Source organism: Sus scrofa, unplaced genomic scaffold (genome assembly GCF_054392235.1).
Source record: "Sus scrofa isolate SSC_HxYL_T2T_F1_AM1 unplaced genomic scaffold, Sscrofa_HxYL_maternal_Yorkshire_Landrace_v2.0 dam_167, whole genome shotgun sequence".
Taxonomy (NCBI): domain Eukaryota; kingdom Metazoa; phylum Chordata; class Mammalia; order Artiodactyla; family Suidae; genus Sus; species Sus scrofa.
Genome location: NW_028146972.1, coordinates 73,275 through 97,900, shown reverse-complemented (window position 1 = coordinate 97,900; position 24,626 = coordinate 73,275). Strand labels below are relative to the sequence as shown.

General features: G+C 49.8%; 1 long non-coding RNA gene across 1 annotated transcript in view; it reads right to left on the bottom strand.

The window, feature by feature from the left end:
* LOC146394307 (uncharacterized) overlaps positions 1–24,626 on the bottom strand; it is an 86,568-nt gene that overhangs the window by 621 nt on the left and 61,321 nt on the right. Inside the window, exons 15-22 of the long non-coding RNA XR_014836259.1 lie at positions 23,270–23,405; positions 19,908–20,129; positions 19,422–19,479; positions 3,956–4,120; positions 2,788–2,933; positions 2,547–2,587; positions 2,381–2,437; positions 107–327 (exon numbers count right to left, since the gene is read on the bottom strand). This is a non-coding gene — a long non-coding RNA (uncharacterized LOC146394307). The remainder of the gene's footprint in view (positions 1–106; positions 328–2,380; positions 2,438–2,546; positions 2,588–2,787; positions 2,934–3,955; positions 4,121–19,421; positions 19,480–19,907; positions 20,130–23,269; positions 23,406–24,626) is intronic.

The following is a 24,626-nucleotide window of genomic DNA, read 5'->3' as shown; positions in this document are numbered from 1 at the left end:
CTTGAGTATAGTATTCTGAAGGTTAAAAGAAGCAGTTCATGTCCTGAGACAAATAGACTCTGGGGGCCTTTTGCTTCTAAATTGTCTTAATAATCCCAATACGCACCTCTCCCAGCTGTCGGGGCTTCTGAGAGTATGGGCTGAACCACCACTGCACAGGATCTCCCAGGAGTACTAGGTCACAGAAGCTTTGGCTGGCAGTAGCCGAAACTTATGTTCAGAGTTCAGTGACGGGCCCCTGAGAAAGCCCTAGGGATACTGGAGATGTGGGTGACATTTGGTTGTCATCTCTGCAATATCCATGGGTACTCTGGCATGGTTTCAGCACTGTAGGAGGGAGGAGAAAAAAAAAAAACATGAGAAGCTTTAGATTATTTCAGGAAATATTTATTTTAGGGAAGTGATGTATCATAAGTGCTGTAATAACTGTATCTTGAAATAATATGTAGGTGCAGTACTTCTGGTGCCTTAAGCATGGAATGGTGAATCTAGGAAGGGTGTGAGAGGTTACATGGGCTGCTTAGCCCACCTAAACCTACCCAACAAGGAAAGCTCTCTACTCCATTCTTTTTTCTTGTCTTTTTCCTTTTTGGTTGCAGCACTCGTGGCACGTAGAAATTCCCTGGCCAGGGATGGAATCTGAGCTGCAGCTATGACCTATGCCAAAGCTGTAGCAATGCCAGATCCTTAGCCTGCTGTGCCATAGTGGGAACTCCTCTGCTCCATTCTTAACTGTCCCTGAGCTGTATTTGTATTCAAACCCAGTTAAGAAGGAAAGTAATTTTAATTTTTTTTTTTTTTTTTGTCTTTTTGTTGTTGTTGCTCTTTCTTGGGCCGCTCCCGCGGCATATGGAGGTTCCCTGGCTAGGGGTCGAATCGGAGCTGTAGCCACCGGCCTACGCCAGAGCCACAGCAACGCGGGATCCCAGCCATGTCTGCAACCTACACCACAGCTCACGGCAACGCGGGATCGTTAACCCACTGAGCAAGGGCAGGGACCGAACCCGCAACCTTATGGTTCCTAGTCGGATTCGTTAACCACTGCGCCACGACGGGAACTCCAGGAAAGTAATTTTTTAAATTTTTTTTAAGTTTGAAAAATAAAGTCTGATCAAAAATCATGAGAAGGAGTTCCCATTGTGGCTCAGCGGTAACGAACCCGGCTAGTATCCACAAGGATGCGGGTTCAGTCCCTGGCCTCGCTCAGTGGGTTAAGGATCAGGCATTGCCATGAGCTGTGGTATAGGTTGCAGATGAGGCTCAGATACCACATTGCTGTGGCTGTGGGGTAGGCTGGCAGCTACAGCTTCAATTCCACCCTTAGCCTGGGAACTTTATGCTGCACGTGTGGCCCTAATGAAAAAAAATTCATGGGGAGAGTAAATTCCTGTTTTTAAAAATTAAGGAATATTGGAGATTTCAATGAAATGAGTTAAACACATTTAAAAGGTAATTCTTTTTCTGAAATGTATAATGCTGGAATGATAAACAAAAAACTCTTAATGGTTATTTCCAAAATTATGATCTCCAGTGCACTAAAGTAATCTTTACCAAGAGAAAAGGGCAAAAAGAAAAAGAAAAAATTCCATCATTAAATTAGCTTAGAAGGTAAAGCAGTATGTTTCTTGGTAAATCAAGAGAGACAATTAGCTTATTAAGGCTTTGAGAAGTTCTACAATGAAGAAATGTATTTGCTTTGTTTCAAGTGCTTTCCCCCTAAATTTCTTTGTAGATTTTGTTTACAGGTAAGGCAGGATCCTGTGGCACAGCCTTTGGGGTACACTGTTCTGCATGTTAGCACACTGGCTGCTGTCAGCCTTAGAACCACATTTTAGTTTCTGCAACGGCTCCTTGTCGTGCCCTGCCTCAGTAATATCCAGAGCTATTGCCATTGTCTGCACTGAACTCAACTAGGCTTCTACTTACTTGCCTAGCTTCTAACCCCTGTCACATTTCCAATTCAGCTCCTTCCTTTCCTCCTCCCAGAAAAAAACAGAAGAGTTTACTCTGCAGCATGAACTATCATCTTGCAGGCTACTTTGATTACACTCCTCACTGGCTCAGATCAGCCCTTGTTTCTCAAGGTGCCACAAATACCATGTTACACAAGCAACCTGTGCTCTGAATCTGCCATTGTGTGCTATGCTTGTACACCTTCCTGATAATGTATATCATTTCCCTCCTTAAAAAATTTCCCTCGCCAACTTCCCCCAGTACACCCTCGCCACTCCATGTCCTGAGAATAGGGACCGCAGGCTTTGAACAAAACTAAGAATTCAGAAAACAAACGTTGGTGCCCGGCTATGAAGTCTGTATCTAGCAGTACCAATTCAGTCTCTCATATTAGAGAACAGTTTGTTTTGGCATGTCTGAGTCTCACCTGTGTATTCTGATTTCAGATCTTCCTCTGGTTAAATTGAGTGTCATTGTTGGCTGGCTGGAAAAAAGTATCATATTGTGATTCATTGTGGTGACCAGAGTTGGAAAAGTACAGTTTGTCTCAAGGAAGTTAAAAATGAACAGCAGTGTCAAAATCCAGTGTATACCCAGCTCTGGTGTTGCTGTGGCAAAGGCCACAGGAACGGACCTAAAAAGACAAAAAAAAAGGAAGAGGAAAAATTTAAAAATTGTTACCCAGGAAGAAACCTTGTGGTCATTTAAGTCTGTGAAACAATAAAAGAGTTTAGACAGAATCCAGGAGAGAGCTGGGCCTCCTCACATGAATGAATGGAGGCATGATTCACCTCTTATATTGGAGGAAAAAGCCAAGCAGCCCATGTGTCTAACCTTGGGGAGCAGTGGAATGGCCTCTTGACTCAGCTCTCCTGACTCTTCAGTGACCATGGTTTGGTTCTGGAAGAGGATGGAATTGCTGATCACCTGCAGCGTGTCAGGCACTTACTTTGACAGGTATCCACTCCCAACAGGAGGTACTGAACAGAATATAGAACTGTGTCCCAGAGCTGTCAGGTGACCTGGAAGCCTATACAGCTAGTAGGTGGTGAAGCCTGGGTTCCAATCCCCACCTACCACATCCCCAGTTCCCCAGTTCCCCCACAAACCTCACTGCTCCTGGAATAGCAATGGGCAAGATGGTTTTTTTTAAGTTGGGTTTGTTATTAAAAGTTTCATTCCTAAACCAAATTCAGGAGCAAGCTATCTTGTTTGAAAGTATAGAGATAGGATGATGAAGCAATTCACTAGAGAGAAGGTGGGATTTGACTGAGGTTTTGGGGGGGCATTTTTTGTTTTGTTTGTTTGCTTTAGGGCCGCACCCATGGCATATGGAGGTTCCCAGGCTAGGGATCCAATCGGAGCTACAGCTGCCAACCTACACCACAGCCACAGCAATGCAGGATCTGAGCCATGTCTTTGGCCTACACCACAGTTCACAGTAAAGCTGGATCCTTAATCTGCTGAGCACGGCCAGGGATCAAACTCACAACCTCCTGGTTACTAGTCAGATTTGTTTCCGCTGCGCTACAACAGGAACTCCTTGACTGTGGTTCTTAATTAAAGGATTTGCTCAAGGTCCTCTAGATGGGTAGCAGAGGCCACAATGGAAGCACTTAAGTCTGTGAAGCTCTGAAAGCTCTACAATTCTTGTCTGCCTCACTAGCCCCCTTAAATGTGAGTCTGTGATTCCGTGGCCAAAATGGGGTATACATTTCCAAGAGTAGGGACAAGGGAGTTAAAATGCCATTCCTATTCTCTTCAAGGATCTACAGACTTCATAGTGCATATCCTTTCTCTATGACTTCACCACCAGGAAAAAAAGAGGTATCAGTTTGGGGCAGGAAACAAAGGAAAAGCCTTTTTCCCTAGCACTGAGACCACCCCTCCCGCCCCCCCCCCACCAAAAATCTCAGAAACACAAGCAGTTCTGGGAGTGAAAATAGTAATAATTTATATAATAATGATAACAGCAACTACTAGCAAAGGACAGGGTGCTTACCGTGTGTAGGCATCATGCTTCTCTGCCTCCTCCTACAGCCCCATGACACAGATACTACGTGCACACTCACTTTAAAGGTGCTGAAGATTCAGAAAGCTTAACCAGTTTGCAAAGTCAGGGTTCAAACACAGGTGCACAGACTCCAGGTCCTGTTTCACTTTACCCCTTGTAAATTTCCAACAAAAAAGAGAAATTTCATTACAATCCCCCATCCCGACCCTCCCATTGACTAAGAAATCACCAAGAGGTTATACTGAAAGCATACATACCACTTTACAGACCCATCCAAAAATCATTTTCCTTTATTTTGTTTGGCAAGGATGTCTTTAATAAGGTGATAGCTATTCTTTGTGGTTGTTATGTTGTCCCCTAAATCATTAAGTGACTAAGAAGAGGCCCAACCAACGATAATCACATGGGTGCCAAGGAAGGATATCTAGTTAGCCAGATGGATGGATGGATGGACGGATGGACGGATAGGTATGTAGGCAGATGGATAGATAGAGATAAAATACACATGTATACATCTTTACATCAGTTTTCTTTAGATTCAAGGAAAATCCCACCAAAGAGAAAGGATTTTCCTTCTTTCAATAGAACTGAAATTGAATAACACATTCTATATAGAAATCAGGCCTCCTCACAAATCTCATCCTTTGAGACTCTGCACCATCTCTGTAACCAGAACAAAAATAGTCCTGAAATCCAAAGGGAGAGGTTTTCTTACTGGTGTGTCCTGTCGAATTTTAAAACAGCCCTGGCATATTTGCTTCTGGACTGAGATGTCAGAATCACTAAAATAGATGTCTACAGAGAATTTATGTTCTTCACAGAGAGAGAGAGAAAAGAGAAGAGGTGTTTGCCATTATTAGAGCACTAAGCTCTGGAATGCACAGCTTTGATCATTACTATGGCCTGAACAGCTGTTCCTGAACAGATATGATGCTGTGGAGCCTGGAAGAACCAACTTAGAATTCTGAAGCATAGATTTACAGTAATTCCTCCTTCTACGGGAGACATTAAGGCCGTAGCCAAGTATAGTCATCAACAATTTCCTTTTTATTTGCCACCCAAAGAATTCAAATCTAACAAAGGCCAAACACAAAATTCTAAAGTTGGAAGGGGTGCAAAAGGGGACTCAGAGGTATCTGACTTAAAATCAGGATCACTAGCCCTCCTTGAGGGGTATCAGAAGGTGGCAGGAAGGAGGGTGGATAAAGGGGGGGGGGGCATGGAGGGAAGGACAGGGAGAGAAGGGCAGTGGAATCTGTCAAGTGCACTTCAGTGTCCAAAAGCCAGAGTGGCACCTCCCTCCACACACACACCCCATAACCAGAACACAACCTCCCACAGCCCTGATCATAATCTCAACTCTCTCCCAGGCAGAGGCAATTTTGCAGTGATGCAGCCGTCACCCATAATGGGGGGGAACTAGAATCCTCTTGGCTGCCCTTATACTTGTTTTATATAATAGTATTTTCTTTTTGGAATTACACATGAAGAGAGGAGCTCCACTGTCTTTGGGAGTTGGGGTCTATACATATCTGTTTCTGATAGGAGTTTTTGCCGTGTTTAGCACTGAATTAAGTACTCAGTACATTTACTTGTTGTGAGTAGCATGATGATGATGCTGTTGCTAGTATCATCTATGCACTTACCAAGCATCAACCCCTGTGCCGGACGGGGGGCAGATGGGGGCGGCAGGGCATGGCAGCAGGCAGGAACCCTCTGATGCTGTTTTCCCACCTCCTGCCTGTTCTCACCGTTCCTCCATCCAGCCTACAGGAGTTGCCACAGTGATAGCATCAGAGCTGAGACTCCAGGCCAGGGGCACACTGCCTCAGCACCCAGCTCAGCTTTCTTTCTTCCCATCTTAGGAACACGGCTTCTCCCACATGGTTGCTGGGGACCACACACTGCAGCAGAGGGTCTTGTCTGTGCTACCAACCTAAGCATGAACTCCAAGGGGTTAGTTTTCTGGGATCCTTCTCTGCAGGGAAAGAAGCAGGAAAGGGGAGTAGGAGCTGGGAATAAGGCCTTGTGTCTCCCAGCTGACAGCTCTATTATATTGCCTTTGAAGACAGACGATTTTCAGTTCCTTAGTAATTTCCCCTTTGCCCTTGTGAAGGGTGAATTTGACCCAGGCACGGTGTGGGATGGTAGAAGCTACTGGGGTTTCAAAGTCAGGCAATGTTGGGCTTCCTGACTAAAGGCAGAGATCACTGGGTTTAGGGGCATGGCTCCAGGGTGAAACACCCCCGCCCTGGGTTTCTGTTCTTTTGCCATCTCTGGTTGAGTGGGGTCATATCATCAGAAGGGGCAAAAACTGATGGAATTAAGATGGTGGAATAGAAGGACTGGAGCTCAACTTCTCTCCTAAAAACAACAAAATTCACAACTAAAGGCTGAGCAATCTTCAACCAAATGGACCAGAAACCTTAAAAAAGATATCCTACTCCAGAAGAAAAAGAGGAGGCCACATCAAGAGGTAGGAGGGGCGATTACGTGATATAAACAACCCCATACCTCCTGGGTGGGAAGCCCCACAGACTGGAAACTAACTGGTTCACAGAGACTCACCTACAGGAGTGAGAGTTCTGAGCCCCACATCTAACTCCCATGTGCGGGGATCTGGCACTGGGAGAAAGAGCTCCTGGAGCATCTGGCATTGAAGGCCAGTGGGGCTTGCATGCAGAAGCTCCACGGGACTGGGGGAAATGGAGACCCCTTTCTTAAAAGGCGCACACAGACTTTCACATGCACTGGGTCCCAGGGCAGAGTGAGGTCTCCACAGGAATCTGGGTCAAAGCTGACTGCAATTCTTAGAGGACATCCTGGGAAAACAGGGGTGAATGTGGCTTGTTGTGACGGAAGGACATTGGAAGCAAAGCTCTCGGGAATATTCATCAATGTGCCTTTCTCTGGAGGTGGCCATTTTGGGAAAATCTGGCCCCACCCAGATTTGAAGCCCCAGGGCAAACAACAATCCAGGTGGGATCACAGCCTGGCCCCTCAGTAAACAGGCTGCCTAAAGACCCGGAAGGCACATAGCCGCCTCTAATCCCATCCAGAGACTAAGCCCCACCCACCAGAGGGATAGGAATCAGCTTCACCTACCAGTGGGTGGGCCTCAGCCCCTCCCATCAGGAAGCCTACAGCAGGCCCCCCATACCGACTTCAGCCACAAGGGGGGCAGACACCAGAAGTAAGAGAGGCTACAGCTCTATTATCTATAAAAAGGTCACCACACCAAAAACCTATAAAAGTGAAAAGACAGAGAACTATAACTCAGATGAGGGAGAAAGGAAAAACCCCAGAAAATCAGCTAAGTGATGAGGGAGAAAGGAAAAACCCCAGAAAATCAGCTAAGTGATGAAGAAGTTCTCAGCCTCCATGAAAAAGACTTTAGACTGTTGATGCTGAAGATGATGCAAGACATTGGGAATAAACTGGAGGCAAAGATGGATAACTTACAGGAAACACTGAGAAAAGAGATACAAGATATAAAACTTAAGAAGAGATGCAAAATATAATAACTGAAGTAAAATATTCACTAGAAGCAGCTAACAGCAGAATACAGGCTGCAAAAGAATGAATAAGCAAGATGGTGGACAGATTAGTAGAAATTACAAACGCAGAACAGAAAAGAGAAAAAAGATTGAAAACAAATGAAGAGAGTCTCAGAGAACTCTGAGACAATGTTAAATGCACCAACATCCGTATTATAGGGGTGCCAGAAGGAGAAGAGAGAGAGAAGGGTCAGAAAAAATATTCCAAGAGATAATGGCCTAAAACTTCCCCAACGTGGGAAAAGAACCACTCATTCAAATCCAGGAAGCATAAGGAGTACCATATAAAATAAACCCAAGGAGGAATACACCGAGACACATATTAATCAAACTGACCAAATTAAAAACAAAGAGAAAAATCTTAGAGTTCCCGTCATGGTGCAGTGGTTAACAAATCCAACTAGGAACCATGAGGTTGTGGGTTCGATCCCTGGCCTTGCTCAGTGGGTTAACAATCCAGTGTTGCTGTGAGCTGTGGTGTAGGTTGCAGATGTGGTTCAGATCCTGCGTTGCTGTGGCTCTGGCATAGCCTGGCAGCTATAGCTCCGATTAGACCCCTAGCCTGGGAACCTCCATATGCTGCAGGAGCGGCCCAAGAAATGGCAAAAAGACAAAAAAAAAAAAAAAAAGAGAGAGAGAAAATCTTGAAAGCAGCTAGGAAAAAAAAAAAACAACAAATAACATACAAGGGAACCCTGATAAAGTTACCAGCAGATTTTTCAGCAGGAAACTCTGCAGGCCAGAAGGGAGTGGCATGATATACTTAACATGACGAAAAGAAAAAAAACCTCAAACCAAGATTACTTTACCCAGCAAGGCTTTCATTCAGATTTGAAGGAAAAATCAAAACCTTCACAGATAAGCAAAAGCTGAGAGAATTCAGCAACACTAAACCAGCCTTACAACAAATACTAAAGGAACTTCTCTAGGCAGAAAAGAAAAGACAGCAACAGGAAACAAAAATATCACAAATGACAAGGCTCACCAGTAAAGGTATATATACAGTAAAGATATGAAATCATCCATGCACAATTATACCACCAAAATCAGAAATCATGAGATGAGGTAAGTACAAATGCAGGACACTGGAGATGAACTTGCAATTAGGAGAACAACAACTTAAAACAATTTAATATACATATAGACTCTTATATCAAAACTTCAGAATAACTGCAAACCAAAAATCTACAATTGATACACCAACAAAGAAAAATCAACTCAAATACAACACTAAAGATAGTGATCAAACCAGAAGAGAACAAGAAAAGAAGGGAAGAAAAAAGAGCAATGAAAAATCCAAAGCAATTAATAAAATGGCAATAAGAACATACATATCAATAATTACCTTAAATGTTAATGGACTAAACGCCCCAACCAAAAGACATACACTGGCTGAATGGATACAAAAACAAGACCCATATATATGTTGTCTTCAAGAGACCTACTTCACTTCTAGGGACACATACAAATGGAAAGTGAGAGGATGGAAGAAAATATTTCATGCAAATGGGGATCAAAAGAATGCTGGAGTAGCAATACTCATTAAAGACAAAATAGACTTTAAAATGAATATTTTAAGGCACAAAGAAGGTCATTACATAATGATTAAAGGATCAATCCAAGAAGAAGATATAACAATGTTAAATATCTACACAGCCAACATAGGTTCACCACAATATATAAGGGAACTGCAGACAACCTTGAAAGGACAAATCGACAATAACACAATAATAGTGGGGGACTTTAACACCCCACTTACAGCAATGGACAGATCATCCAGACAGAAAATAAGAAAACACAGGCCCTGAATGATATATTAAACCAGATGGACTTAATAGATACTTAATAGGACATTCCGTCCAAAAGCAACAGAATACATATTCTTCTCAAGTGTACATGGAACACTCTCCAAGATTGATCACATCCTGGGCTACAAATCCAACCTCGGTAACTTTAAGAAAATTGAAATCATATCAAGCATCTTTTCTGACCACAACGCTGTATGACTGGAAATCAACAACAAGAAAAAAAACTGTAAAAAACACAAAACACATGGAGACTAAATAACATGCTACTAAACAACCAATGGATCACTGAAGAAATCAAAAAATACCTAGAAACAAATGACAACAAAGATAACGACACTCCAAAACCTATGGGATGCAGCAAAAGCTGTTCTAAGAGGAAAGTTTAGAGCAATACAAGCCCACCACAGGAAACAAGAAAAAGCTCAAATAAACAAGCTAACTTTACATCTAAAGCAGCTTGAGAGAGAACAGACAAGACCTAAAGTTAGTAGAAGGAAGGAAAGCATAAAGATTAGAGCAGAAATCAATGAAATAGAAGCAAAGAAAACCATAGAAAGGATCAATGAAACAAAAAGCTTGTTCTTTGAAAAGATCAACAAAATTGATAAACCCTTAGCCAGACTTATCAAGAAAAAAAGAGAGAGGACTCAAATCAATAAAATTAGAAATGAGGAGTTCCTGTCATGGTTCCTAGTTGGTTAACAAATCCAACTAGGAACCATGAGGTTGCAGGTTCAATCCCTGGCCTTGCTCAGTGGGTTAAGGATCTGTGGTGTGGGTCACAGACGCAGCTCGGATCCCACATTGCTGTGGCTCTGATGTAAACTGGTGGCTACAGCTCCGATTAGACCGCTAGCCTGGGAACCTCCATATGCTGTGGGAGCGGCCCTAGAAAAGGCAAAAAGACAAAAAAAATAAAATAAAATTAGAGGAGTTCCCGTCGTGGCGCAGTGGTTAACGAATCCGACTAGGAACCATGAGGTTGCGGGTTCGGTCCCTGCCCTTGCTCAGTGGGTTAACGATCCGGCGTTGCCGTGAGCTGTGGTGTAGGTTGCAGACGCGGCTCGGATCCCGCGTTGCTGTGGCTCTGGCGTAGGCCAGTGGCTACAGCTCCGATTCAACCCCTAGCCTGGGAACCTCTATATGCCACGGGAGCGGCCCAAGAAATAGCAACAACGACAACAACAACAACAACAAAAAAACAAAAAAAAATAAAAATTAAAAAAAATAAAATTAGAAATGAAAAAGGAGAAGTAACAATGGACATCACAGAAGTACAAAGGATCATAAGAGACTACTATATGCAACTATATGCCAATAAAACAGAAAACCTAGAAGAAATGGACAAAGTCTTAGAAAAATACAATCTTCCAAGACTAAACCAAGAGGAAATAGAAAAGATGAATGGACCAATCATAAGAACTGAAATTGAAACTGTGATTTAAAAACTTCCAACAAACAGAAGTCCAGGACCAGATGGCTTCACAGGCGAATTCTATCAAACATCTAGAGAAGAGCTAACACCTCTCCTCCTGAAACTATTTCAAAAAATTGCAGAGGAAGGGATACTCCCAAACTCATTTTATGAGGCCACCATCACCCTGACACCAAAACCAGACAAAGATACCTCAAAAAAAAAAAAACTACAGGCCAATTTCACTGATGAACATAGATGCAAAAATCCTCAACAAAATACTAGCAAACCACATCCAACAAAACATTAAAAGGATTGTACATCATGATCAAGTGGGATTTATCCCAGGGATGCAAGGGTTCTTCAATATCCACAAATCCATCAGTGTGATACACCATATTAACAAACTGAAGAATAAAAACCATATGATCCTCTCAATAGACGTGGAAAAAGCCTTTGACAGAATCCAACACTCGTTTCTGATAAAAACCCTTCAGAAAGTGGGCATAGTGGGAACCTACCTCAACATGATAAAGGCCATATATGACAGACCCACAGCAAACATCATTCTCAATGGTGAAAAGCTGAAAGAATTCCTGCTGAGATCAGAAACAAGACAAGGATGTCCGCTCTCGCCACTACTCTTCAACATAGTTTTGGAAGTCCTAGCCACAGCAATCAGACAAGTAAAAGAAATAAAAGGAATCCAAATTGGAAAGGAAGAAGTAAAACTATCACTATTTGCAGATGACATGATACTATACCTAGAGAATCCTAAAGACACTACCAGAAAGCTGTTAGAGCTCATCCATTAATTTGGCAAAGTCACAGGATAGAAAATTAATACACAGAAATCGATGGCACTTCTATACACTAACAATGAAAGATCAGAAAGAGAATTATGGAAGCAATCCAGTTTACATTCGCATCCAAAAGAATAAAATACCTAGGAGTAAACCTACCTAAAGAGACAAAAGACCTGTACTCTGAAAACTATAAGACACTGATGAAAGAAATCAAAGATGACACAAATAGTTGGAAAGATATACCATGCTTGTGGACTGGAAGAGTTAATATTATCAAAATGACTATACTACCTAAGGCAATCTACAGATTCAATGCAATCCCTATTAAATTACCAAGGACATTTTTCACAGAACTCGAACAAAATGTTCTAAAGTTTGTTTGGAAGCACAAAAGACCCAGAATAGCCAAAGACATCCTGAAAAAGAAAAATGGAGCTGGAGGAATCAGGCTCCCGGACTTCAGACTATACTACAAAGCAACAATCATCAAAACCATATGGTACTGGCACAAAGACAGAAATATAGATCAGTGGAACAAGATAGAAAGCCCAGAATTAAAACCACACACCTACAGCCAACTAATCTATGACAAAAGAGGCAAGACTATACAATGGAGAAAGCACAGTTTGTTCAATAAGTGGTGCTGGGAAAACTGGACAGCCACATGGAAAAGAATGAAATTAGAACACTTCCTAACACCAGGCACAAAAATAAACTCCAGGAGAGTTCCCATCATGGCACAGTGGTTAACGAATCCGACTAGGAACCATGAGATTGTGGGTTTGATCCCTGCCCTTGCTCAGTGGGTTAATGATCCGGCGTTGCTGTGAGCTGTGGTGTAGGTCGCAGACACAGCTCGGATCCTGCGTTGCTGTGGCTCTGGCATAGGCTGGCAGCTATAGCTCCGATTAGACTCCTAGCCTGGGAACCTCCATATGCCGCAGGAGCGGCCCAAGAAATGGCAAAAAGACAAAAAATAAAATAAAATAAAATAACTCCAAATGGATCAAAGACCTAGATATAGACCAGATACTATCAAACTCTTAGAGGAAAACATAGGCCAAACACTCTCTGACATAAACGACAGCAACATCTTCTCAGATCCACCTCCTAGAGTATTGACAATAAAAACAAAAATAAACAATGGGACCTAATCAAACTTAAAAGTTTCTGCACAGCAAAGGAAACCCTAAACAAAACAAAAAGACAACCCACAGAATGGGAGAAAATCTTTGCAAGTGAATCAACTGACAAGGGATTAATCTCCAAAATTTATAAACACCTTCTGCAGCTCCATACCAAAAAAAAACAAACAACCCCGTCAAAAAATGGGCAGAAGATCTAAACAGACAGTTCTCCAAAGAAGACATACAGATGGCCAAAAAACACATGAAAAGATGTTCAACATAACTCATTATCAGAGAAATGCAAATCAAAACCACGATGAGGTACCACCTTACACCAGCCAGAATGGCCATCATCCAAAAGTCTATGAACAATAAATGCTGGAGAGATTGTGGAGAAAAAGGAACCTATTACACTGTTGGTGGGATTGTAAATTGGTGCGACCACTGTGGAAAGCAGTATGGAGATTCCTCAGAAAACTAAACATAGAACTACCATTTGATCCAGCAATCCCACTCCTGGGCATCTATCCAGAGAAAACCATGCCTCGCAAAGACACATGTACTCCAGTGTTCATTGCAGCACTATTTGCAACAGCCAAGACATGGAAACAACCTAAGTGTCCATCGACAAAGGAGTGGATCAAGAAGATGTGGTACATATACACAATGGAATATTACTCAGCCATTAAAAGGAACAAAATACCGGCATTTTTAGCAACATGGATGGACCTAGAAATTATCATGCTAAGTGAAGTCAGCCATACAATGAGATACCAACATCAAATGCTTTCACTGACGTGCAGAATCTGAAAAAAGGACAGACGGAACTTCTTTGCAGAACAGATGCTGACTCATAGACATTGAAAAACTTATGGTCTCCGGAGGAGACAGTTTGGGAGGTGGGGGGATGTGCTTGGGCTGTGGGATGGAAATCCTGTGAAATCAGATTGTTATGATCATTATACAACTACAGATGTGATAAATTCATTTGAGTAATTAAAAAAGGGGGGAGGCAAAAACTAATATCTCCATGGTCTGGTTCAGGTAAGCATTAAATGAGGCAAAAGTTAAAACAAACAATAACTACAAAAATGGAGTTCCCACTGTGGCTCAGTGGAAACCCAACTAGTATCCATGAAGATTCAGGTCTGATCTTAGCCTCACTCAGTGGGTTTAGGATTCATCATTGCCAGGAGCTGTGGTGTAGGTCACAGACTTGGCTTGGAACTGGCGTTGCTGGGGCTGTGGCTGTGGCCGGCAGCTGCAGCTGATTCCACCCCAAGCCTGGGAACTTCCATTTGCCACAGGTTCTGCCCTAAAAAGTGCGGGGGGGGGGGCATAAAAAAACAAGCAGAAATACCCCAAACTATAAACATTAGAGACCCTCATTAGCAAGACCATTATTATCCCAGATCTGGCCATTGCTGGAAGCAGCTACCTTGGGAAAGTCCCTTTCTCTTCTGTGGGGTTACATACACCACCCAAAGGCACTCATCTCTGTTCAGAGGGGACCATGATCCTCAGCTCCCAGGACTGGCATGAGGATCCAGTGATGTGAATCCTAGTGCCCCACAGGCTACAACCTCCTCGCTGCCATCCTCTCCCTGCTGCAATTCTTCCCCTGCAGCTAAGGTGGAACAGCAAGCTGACTTTGCCAAGCCTTGCTGCTAAAACCTTACAGCAGCTTCCTATGGCCCTGGAGATAATAAAATCGCATGTTTTCCCAGGCGCCAGCTCCACCCCCCACCCTAACCTCCTCTTCTACTTTTTTTTTTTTTTTTTTTTTTTTTGCTTTTTAGGGCTGCACCCTCAGCACAGGTAAGTTCCCAGGCCAGGGACCAAATCTGAGCCGCAGCTCACAGAAACACCAGATCCCTGATCCACTAAGCAAGGCCAGGGATCCAACCCTCATCCTCATGGATACTAGTTGGACTGGTTCCCGTTGTGCCAAGACAGAGAATTCCATCTTTTTTGTCTCTCCCTCTTCATTGTGCCCTCAAGCCACAAGCAGACCTCTCTCCTTCGTCCAGTGCAAGTCGTCTTTCCTGGGGCTGGGTCTACATACTTGTGTTTTTCCTCAGGTGAAAAATCATTTGCTCACCCTGCCCCACCCTCTCCTCCACTTCAACGCAATGCAGAACAGAGCTGGCTCCTCATTCCACCTCTGGGACTTAGAAAAAACACCTACTCCTCTGCGAGAACTTCCTGAATCACTCTTTCTAAACACCCGCATCCCTATTCAACATCATCACACTTTGTTACCAGAAGTGCTCTTTCTGACTAGCATTTATTATCAACCTATGGAGTCTGTGTCTCTGCTTTTTTCAGCAGGGGAGATATACACTGTGTTAATCATGTTTGTGTCCTCAGGACCTGTCATGGGCCTTGCACATCATAAGTGCTTAATAAATGTTTGCCAAGTGGGTGACTCACAGGATCCTGACGTTGGTTCTCTTTCCAAAGCCAGCTCTCAAAACCGCCAGTAAGAGATCGCAGTGCTTCAGGAGGACCAGTAGGCTGATGGGGCCCCAAGGCCCAGGTATTTCCCCAGCAAAATAGAAATCGGAATGCTTGATAAAGGCAGCTCAGAGCCCTCAAATGCTAATGGGACCCCGGGACAGTGCTCAAATGTGGCTTCTGGTTCGGCCCCACTGGGAGCTGAGACTCTGCAAGTTTCTAACAGGTTTCTGACACCAAGCTGAAGAAGCCGAAACTTAGTCCCTGTGAAGCCTTGGCGGAAGCTGGGAGAAGAGTCTGCCTGGGCTGAGGGTGCAGCTCCTGGACTAGAGGCTGGGGGACCCAGGCTCCAGGGAAGGGGTCGGGGGGAGGGGAGAAGGAGCAAAGCACTGGCCTCTCCTGATGCCAGAACAGACAAGCCAGAGAGGGCAAGAGGCTAGAAGCTGCTATGTTTTAGAATTTGCCCTAGTCCCAGAAAGAGAATTGTATCCAGGAGTTTCTTCAGTTATTTCTTCAACAAATATATGCATATTATTTATCCAGAGTATACTGGCGGATAGGACACAGAGGCATGTGTCCTCTTGGCATATATATTCTGGAGACAAAGACCTTGATTTGAGGCCTCAGGGGTAGGGGTGTGTGTGTGTGTGTGTGTGTGGTGTCTATGTGATTTTGGTGAGTCATTTGTGCAATCTGAGCCCTAGTGACATATGAGGCCCACACCCAGCATTGGGAGTTGCTAAGGTCAATCTCAGGAGATACTGCCTTACAAAGAAACGGCATAATTATTATTCATAGGACCTCTAATCTGAATTTTGAACTCATTCTCTGTTAGCCAAAGGTGGTAATCTGCAAAGGAGAATTATACCCAGGAGTTTTCTTATTCATTCTATCATTCATCCAAGTGTTCGTCCTGTTGTAGTGGCAAAGCCAGCAAATTCCTTGTCTTATCAGCATTTACATTCAGAAGATGAAAGCAGACAATCAGACAAGTATACACAATTCTTTCAGAACACTTCACAAAGGAAAAATCTTCATGAAAGCAGAAGAAAACAAGACCTGCCTAATACTACATAGACAAAGAAGATTCAGAAAGAGAGTATCAACTACAAATGTTCATTTTTACACAAGACCCCTTCCTACCCCAAAATTCTCATGAAATTCTTGGCCTGTTTGGAAGGGTATGAAAGACCTTGTTATAACAAGTAATGAACTCATTGGAGGCATTGAACCAACTCTAATACTGCTTAAGTGTTACTCTGATTAAGGTAGAGTACATTTCAAATATTCATTACTATAGGTTTTTGAATATCTCCTTAAATTGATCGCAAAGTATTTTGGATCTTCCACGCTGCTGCAAATGGGGTTTCCTACTCCTGAGAGGCTCCAAATGTTCCTAGTGTATAGAAAGTCTCTACGGATCCCGCGTTGCTGTGGCTCTGGCGTAGGCCAGTGGCTACAGCTCCGTTTCGACCCCTGGCCTGGGAACCTCCATATGCCTTGGGAGCGGCCCAAAGAAATAGCAAAAAGACAAAAAAAAAAAAAAAAAAAGGAGTTCCCATCGTGGCGCAGTGGTTAACAAATCCGACTAGGAACCATGAGGTTGCCGGTTCGGTCCCTGCCCCTGCTCAGTGGGTTAACGATCCGGCGTTGCTGTGAGCTGTGGTGCTGTGAGCTGTGGTGTAGGTTGCAGACGCGGATCGGATCCCGCGTTGCTGTGGCTCTGGTGTAGGCCGGTGGCTACAGTTCCGATTAGACCCCTAGCCTGGGAGCCTCCATATGCCACAGGAAAGGCCCAAGAAATGGCAAAAAGACACACACAAAAAAAAAAAAGAAAGAAAGAAAAAGAAAAAGGAATGAATTTGACAGCTTGGGCTCCAAAACCAGGATTGTGGCGGGGGGGGGGGGTGTTGAGTGGTAGTGAGGCAGCAGGGCAGGGGGGATGTGCTCAGTTTCCTTACTTCCTATCTAGGGGATACTCTCTCAGCTCCCTAGAGGATGGGGTCCTACCATCCATGAGGTCCCTAGGAAATCAGCGGCGCCAGATCCTTTACAAAGGGCCCCTCAAGTGGAGACAGTCTACAGTACCTAGAGTTTAAACAAAAGCCACAGACATCCAGTGACAGGAATGAGAACAAAGCGGAAAGATCCAACACCTCTAAGCTCAGGTGCCATTCTCACATGCTGTGCTTCTAACACAATTCGGTCATTACTAGCCACCTGACAACGAAACAACAAACAAACCAACAACCCTACAAAGGAAGAGAAACTAAACAACCAAACAAATAGAAAAACTCCTGGAACTCTTGGAGAAGAGCCTAAATCTGTTACCTTACAGAGGGACGAGGGGGTAACATATTGGTTGGATGGAAGCATTTTATTAAACACTTTTCTTAAACACTAGGCTTTCTTCACCTCTAACACAATCCCCTCCCTCTGGCCTCTTTCCCAGGAATGGGCCTCGAAATCTTTCCTGTGTTTGGGGAAAAGGGCAGACAGAGCAAGAAGATACAAAACGACAATTCAGAGGCATTTCACTGGAAGGAAGAGACTGACCAACTGGAGGAAGCCTGTGGCAGAGGAAGGAAAGAAAAGAGGAAGAAAATCTGAGGAATGGAATAGGAGCAGGGATTCTGGGTGAAAAGCACTAATGGTAAAGCCTTCAGGGGAACATAACCTGATATGATAACTGCAGAGTCAATAACGTTTGAGACTAGGAGTAGATACCATTTTGGGTTACTTCCCCAACTGTGGATCAAGGCACAGAAGGCTACGGGTAGGTAGGGAGGGATAGCAGTAAACGCACAAGCAAGCTCAGGCAGCAGCACTTAGGGCAGGTGGAGGCCGTTGTGGGTCGGTCGCTTTGAGGCTAGAGAAAGCATTGCCAGGTCTGAGAGCGTGGGTGAGGGTTGCGGGGGGGCACGTGGGAGCGCATGTGTGAGTGGGGTGCGGGGCGAGGGGTGTCGGGGGTGCGGGGCGCGGGAGGTGGGCTCAGGAGAGGCAGGCGAAGGCAGCGGGCGAGCCGGGGCAAAAGGCGAGGCGAAAGGGCCCGGGGCGGGCCGGGGAGGCGAGCGGGAGCGCAAAACAAGTGGCCGCACCTGCGGCATATGGAAGTTCCCAGGCCAGGGGTCGAGCCACAGCCACCGTAGAAGCAATGCTGACTAGTCATATTGTAAGCCAAACACGAATGTCGCACCCCCCCCCACACACACACACACAACCTCACTCAACCACACAGGGGCAATGACAGAGAGCTCTGTGATTGTGCCGCAAGGGTAGGCCCCGTGAGGCCCGGTGGATGAAGGCCTCCCTACTCGAAAGACTCAGAGCCAAGAAACCTACACGGGGCAACCCACACAAAGATTGAAGCAGGGCTCCAAACACCTCCATTTTAACAGGACCAAACTTTCACTGAAGAAGATACAGTCACCCCTATGTCTATCACAGCACTATTCATCAGAGCCAAGATGTGGAAACAGCCTAAAGGTCCACTGAGAGATGGATGCATTTCAAAACCCTGGGGACATCTGTGCACCGGCATAGTACACAGCAAGGAAAAAGCATCAAATGAATTCCATCTGCTGCAGCAAGGCTGGAACGAAAGACTCTCATACTAAGTGAAGTAAGCAGGAAAGAAAAAGACAAATACCTAAGGAGATCACGTATTGGTGGACTCTAAACGGCAGAACAGGATGATGCTATCCAAAACCCCACCTACCAGGAGGCCTACCCAACAATCAACCAACCAACTAACCCCCAGATATCAGAAACAGGTGGTGGGCAAGGAGCACACACTTGGGCTTGGCGGGTGGGGGTGGGGGAAAGGGGCTGCCCTGGGATGGATGGGGATGGGCCTCTGGGCTGCTCTGTGGATGCCACCTGCGCTGTGTGGAATGGATGGGCAACGAACGGGAGCTGGCGGTACAGCGCGGGGAAATGTCTGCGAGTGGGTCCCTTGGTGGACAAAGACCACTCGAAGAAACATTGTACCTCAGCTATACTTTAAGCACAGGAATCGAATTCAAACTCAAACTGAAACCACTCCATTTCTGACCGCTTGAGGATGAACGCCCAGCCCCTCACCTGTGGGCTCCAAACCCAACTCAGTTCCCTGTAGAGAAAGAGGCTATCCTGCCATCCTTCAAATCAGCGCCACAGTTTGGACTGCACGGTCTCTGGCATGGGGTGCAACAGGTCCCCATCCCGCCAGCATTTCAAAAACACCCCCGCCGCCCCCAAACCCCACCCCCCGGCTCCAAATCCGTGCAGCAGGTTTCTGCAGCACCTTGTTCAGTTGATCCCCTCCGAGGTGATCTTTCGGCTCCTGTGTGGGCTTCAGGGACCTGGTGGGCCATGAGAGAAGGGCCGATGGTGAGGGTGGAGAGCACAGATAGGCAGCAGGCCCTGCAGGGGAGCGGGCCTGGCGGGGAAGGCAGGGGGCTCGGACCTGGAGGTCGAGGGTGGCGGCGTTGATGGTGGTGGTGGTGTTTAGAGCAGGTGGAGGCAGTTGTTGGCCAGGTGGTATGAGGAAAGAGCACTGGTGAGGTCGGAGTGTGGGTTAGTGTTGGCGCGGGAGGATGAGGGGGTGCCAAGGAGGGCGTGCAGGGGTTGGGGAGCGTTGTCCGGGGCGGGGGCGAGGGGTGTCGGGGGTGCCGGTGCGGGTGCAGGAGGTGTGCTCCTGAGACGGAGGGAAAAGAAAGCGGGCGAGCCAGGCCAAAGGACCAGCGCAGGACCGGGGAGACGAGCGGGAGCGCAAAGAAAGTGACCACACCTGCGACACATGGAGGTTGCCGAGCCAGGGGCCGAGCCACAGCCACTGAAGAAGCAACGCCAAATAGTTATGCTGCGAGCCACACAAGTCCGGTTTCTCCGTTGCGAGAGTCATTCAAATGGCGTCGAGCAGCTGACGTCACGGCTGTCTGCGGTGGAGACGGGGGCGGGGGAGGCGAGCGCCACCTGCTGGGCTGCCGCGGGATAGGAGCGGCGCGCGCTGCTGCAGCGGAAAAGGGGAGGCCAGGCAATGAGCGCACCCCCCCGCCACCGGCGAGGGGCCTAGGTTGGCGCTCAGGCTGCGGACCAGGGAACCGAACCTCGGGACCTGCGGTCATGGGAGGAGCGGCCGACCGGCCGTGTGCTTCATCCGTTCCTAATAACAGTGTGGAGCAGGGCCCGATAACGCCTCATGCTGGGAACAAACCGGCACGGGGACAACAATGGCCTGGACCTCTTTGGCCTGGCCCTTGGCCTCCGCGGCTCCCCGGCTCCCGGGCCTCCCCTTCCGCCCCTGTGCAGGGGCACTCGTGTCCTGGAGGGACGGCGACCACCGGCTGCCCTGCCTGCCCAGTCCTCGGCCGTACTCAGCCCACGGCGGGCTCCTGGAGAGCCCTGGGCCGGGCCCCCCTCGGTAGTGCCAGGGAGGAAAACGGGGGCTGGTCTGCAGGGGCATTGGCCAGAGGCTGGCGACCACAACCACGGGGGTGGGGGGTGGAGTGGGGGGGGCGGCGCGGGGTGGGGTGGAGTGGGGGGGGAACCTCCCGGCATGGGGGGTGGGGGGCGGGCCCGGTGGCTGTCTGGGGCGGGAGAGCCGGGGCCCCGAGCACAGCAAGGAGCCGCACCGCCAGCCCAATGGACCCGGTCCCCTGCCGCCCACCCGGGGTCTAGAGGGAGGGTCAGGCCGGGCCCGAAGCCTGCTGGACGCTGCTCTGTCCGCCGCTGGACGCCCAGGACGGTCCCCCTCGCGGGCCATGCCATCACAGCAGCCCCCCGCCGAGGAGCGCCCCAGGCTCGCGAGAAGGAGCGCCCCGGGGGAAGCCGAGGCGCTCCAAGCAGGATGAGGCTACCGGGGGCCGGCTGAGGCCAGGGAGGGCCCGGTTCCCGCCGTTCCCTGGGCTGCTGGCAGGGGCTCCTGGGCGCAAGCCCACCCAAGGCCTTGGAGGAAGTCCCAGGGCTCGGCTGGGCTCGGAGGCCAAGGGGCAGCCGAAGGGAGGGTGCAGAGGCAGGCAGGGGCCGGCTCCCTCCACCCCCACCGGGCCTCCCAGGCCCAGGCAGGCGCCGGCCTCTCGGGTCCTCAGAGCCATGGGGGGCCACGGAGGACAGGACGCAGGGAGAGCAGCACCCCACCCCCGCGGAGAAGGACCTCGCCTCGGGGGGGGGGCCCTGCGGCCAGGGCCCCGGGTCCAGGGCGGGTGGGCTGTGTGAGCGGCAGGCCCCACCAGCTGGCCCTCCCTGCCTCCGTCTGGGATCAGACGACCAGTGTCCACGGCAGCCCGCGGAGCCGAGCCCCGGAAGCTGGGGCCATGGCCCTCGGCCCCAGGCTTCACCGCAGGGCCGGCGGCTGGGCTTCGGCGGCCAGAGGGTGACAGGCCTGAGCCCCAAGCACGCGAACGCAGGAGAGGCAAGACCCGGCCGGCTCTGTCCCTGCCCCCCGAGGCCGCCTTGGACCTGGCGGCGGCGGCGGCGGCGGCGGCGGCGGCGGCGGCCGGACACGAGCCGGGTGGTCTCCTGGGGCAAGACAGACCTTCTCAGGCTGAGGGCCCAAGCAAGGCCCAGCACCAGCCGCCTCCGCGTCAGGAAGGACGGAGCGGACCAAGGCAGGCCCACCGCCTGCCTGGCGGGCACCGAAGGCTTCGCTGGGGTTTCCCGGACACAGGAAGGGAGGGACGCGGGTCCGGGGAGGGCCAGGGGTTCGGAGCCCACAGCTGAGGTCCCGCCCGCAGAGAGCCGCCGGGAGGCCCAAGGGCTGCGAGGGTGGGCCTGGGAGGCGGCCGGAGGAGTCGGCCCAGGCGGAAACAGGCTCTGGGCAGAGGTCGTGCCTGCAAGCCATGCTTCTCGTGGCACGTGGACCCTGCCAGCCTCCCACCCGCCTTGCCCTTGGATCCCTGTGGGCCGCCAGGGCCCTCGGGCACTGGGGGATCCGCGTGGCCCGGCACGTGGCCTCAAGGCCGTTCACAGAGAGGGGTCGCCGGGCCGCTGGGCCGGGGCTGGTGTGCGTGTGTGTGTGTGCGCGGGCGTGTGTCTGTGCGTGTGTGTCCGTGTGTGCGTGCGTGTGTGTGAAGTTCTGGGGCAACCCTGCGTCGGACAAGCCCTCTCTGCACCATTTGCCCACCGGCCTCGGCTCATCTCCTGTCTCTGTCTCGGTCTCTCGGTCAGCTTCTCGCCGTCTGTCCAAGGGCAAGCCGGGTGGGGGTGGGGGTGGGGGTGGGGGTGGGGGTGGGGGGTGGAGAGGGTGGTACGCAAGAGACAAGGAACCCACTGGAGAAGAAAGATGATCTCGGGCCGCGGTGGAGACGACGTCTGAGGGAGGGACCAGGGACCCCTATGGGTGGCTCGCAGGAGGGGCCCCTGGGTGGAGAACTGAAAGGCGAGCGGGTTGTGGCTCTGCCCAGCGCGGTCACCCACCAGGCAGCCTCTCTTGTCACCCTGCTGGTCCTCACGTCAGCATCCACGCGTGCTGATCTCTAGCGGAGGGCTGGCCAGGCCCCGGGACACCCACGCCCGCCAGCGTGCGTGCACGCGCGCGCGCACACACCCCGCCCACCCCACCCCCCCAAACACGCCCCTTCCCTCACCCCCACCAGGGGCAGTGACGGAGAGCTCTGTGATGGTGCCGCACGGGGAGGCCCCGTGAGGCCCCGGTGGCTGAAGGCCTCCCTCCTCGACAGAGCCAAGGGACCCACTCGCAGACATTTCCCCGCGCTGTACCGGCGGCTCCCCTGGCCCATCCATTCCACACAGCGCAGGTGGCATCCACAGAGCAGCCCAGAGGCCCATCCCCATCCATCCCAGGGCAGCCCCTTTCCCCCACCCCCACCCCCGCCCCCACCCGCCAAGCCCAAGTGTGTGCTCCTTGCCCACCATCCCCCCCGACACACACGCCCCCCCCCCAACACGCCCCTTCCCTCACCCCCACAAGGGGCAGTGACAGAGAGCTCTGTGATGGTGCCGCACGGGGAGGCCCCGTGAGGCCCCGGTGGCTGAAGGCCTCCCTCCTCGACAGAGTCTCAGCCAAGCAGCCCTACACGGGCCGGCCCACACAAAGACCGAAGCCGGCCTCCAAACAGCTCCATTTCACCGGGACCAAACTTTCCCGGAAGCAGACCCGGGCACCCCTCTGTCTGTCGCCGCACTACTCACCAGAGCCAAGATCTGGAAGCCACCTAAAGGTCCACTGACAGGTGAGTGCACTTCGAAGGCCCGGGGACATCCATGCGATGGCATCGCACACAGCCAGGAAAAAGCGGCAGAACGAGTGCCATCTGCCGCCGCGGGGCTGGAACGAGAGACCCTCATACTAAGCGAAGGAAGCCAGAAAGGCAAAGACAAGTGCCCTAGGACATCACCTGTTGGTGGACTCTAAACGCCGCAACGGATGGCGCTATCTAAACACCCACCCGCAGACTCCAGAAACCGACGGTGGGCAAGGAGCACACACTTGGGCTTGGCAGGTGGGGGAAAGGGGCTGCCCTGGGATGGATGGGGATGGGCCCCTGGGCTGCTCTGTGGATGCCACCTGCGCTGTGTGGAATGGATGGGCCACGGGAGCCGCCGGTACAGCGCGGGGAAATGTCTGCGAGTGGGTCCCTTGGCGGACCAAGACCCCTGGAAGAAACATTGGACATCAGCTCGACTTTAATCGTAAGAATCGACCTCCGACTCAAAGCAGACGGAGCCACTGCATTGCTGACCGCAGGAGGATTGAGGACGCACGCCCAGCGCCCTCAGCTGCGGGCTCCAAACCCGAGTCAGTTCCCTGTGCAGAAAGAGGCTATCCTCCCAGGCTTCAAGTCAGCGCCAGCGACCTGACGGGGCCGTCTCGGGCATGGGGTGCCACCGTCCGCCCCCCCCCCCCAGCCCGCCAGCCTTTGCAAACAACGAAACCCAAACGATCCTCCCCGCGGGTTTTTCCAAGCTCTGGTTCAGGTGATCCCGAGGCAGCCTTTGTTTGTTTGTTTGTTTGTTTGTTTGTTTGTTTGTTTGCTTGTTTGTTTGCTTGTTTGTGGATCTGGGCTGCTGGGGCCAATGGGGGTCTTGGGTGGGCTTCAAGGACCTGTCGGGCCACGAGGGATGTGCGGGTGTGGTGTGGGTGGAGAGCACAGGTGGGCAGCAGGCCCTGCGGGGGAGCGGGCCTGGCGGGGAGGGCAGGAGGCTCGGACCGGCCCGTGAGGGACGCGGCGGCGGCGGCGGCGGCGGCGGGGGGCGCTGCGGTGGCGGCGCTTAGGGCAGGTGGCGGCCGCTGTGGGTCGGTGGCTTGAGGCAAGAGAGAGCATTGCGAGGTGCGAGAGTGTGGGTGAGGGTTGCGGGGGGCGCGTGGGAGCGCGTGTGTGAGTGGGGGTGCGGGGCGCGGGAGGTGGGCTCGGGAGAGGCAGGCGAAGGCAGCGGGCGAGCCGGGGCAAAAGGCGAGGCGAAAGGGCCCGGGGCGGGCCGGGGAGGCGAGCGGGAGCGCAAAACAAGTGGCCGCACCTGCGGCATATGGAGGTTCCCAGGCTAGGGG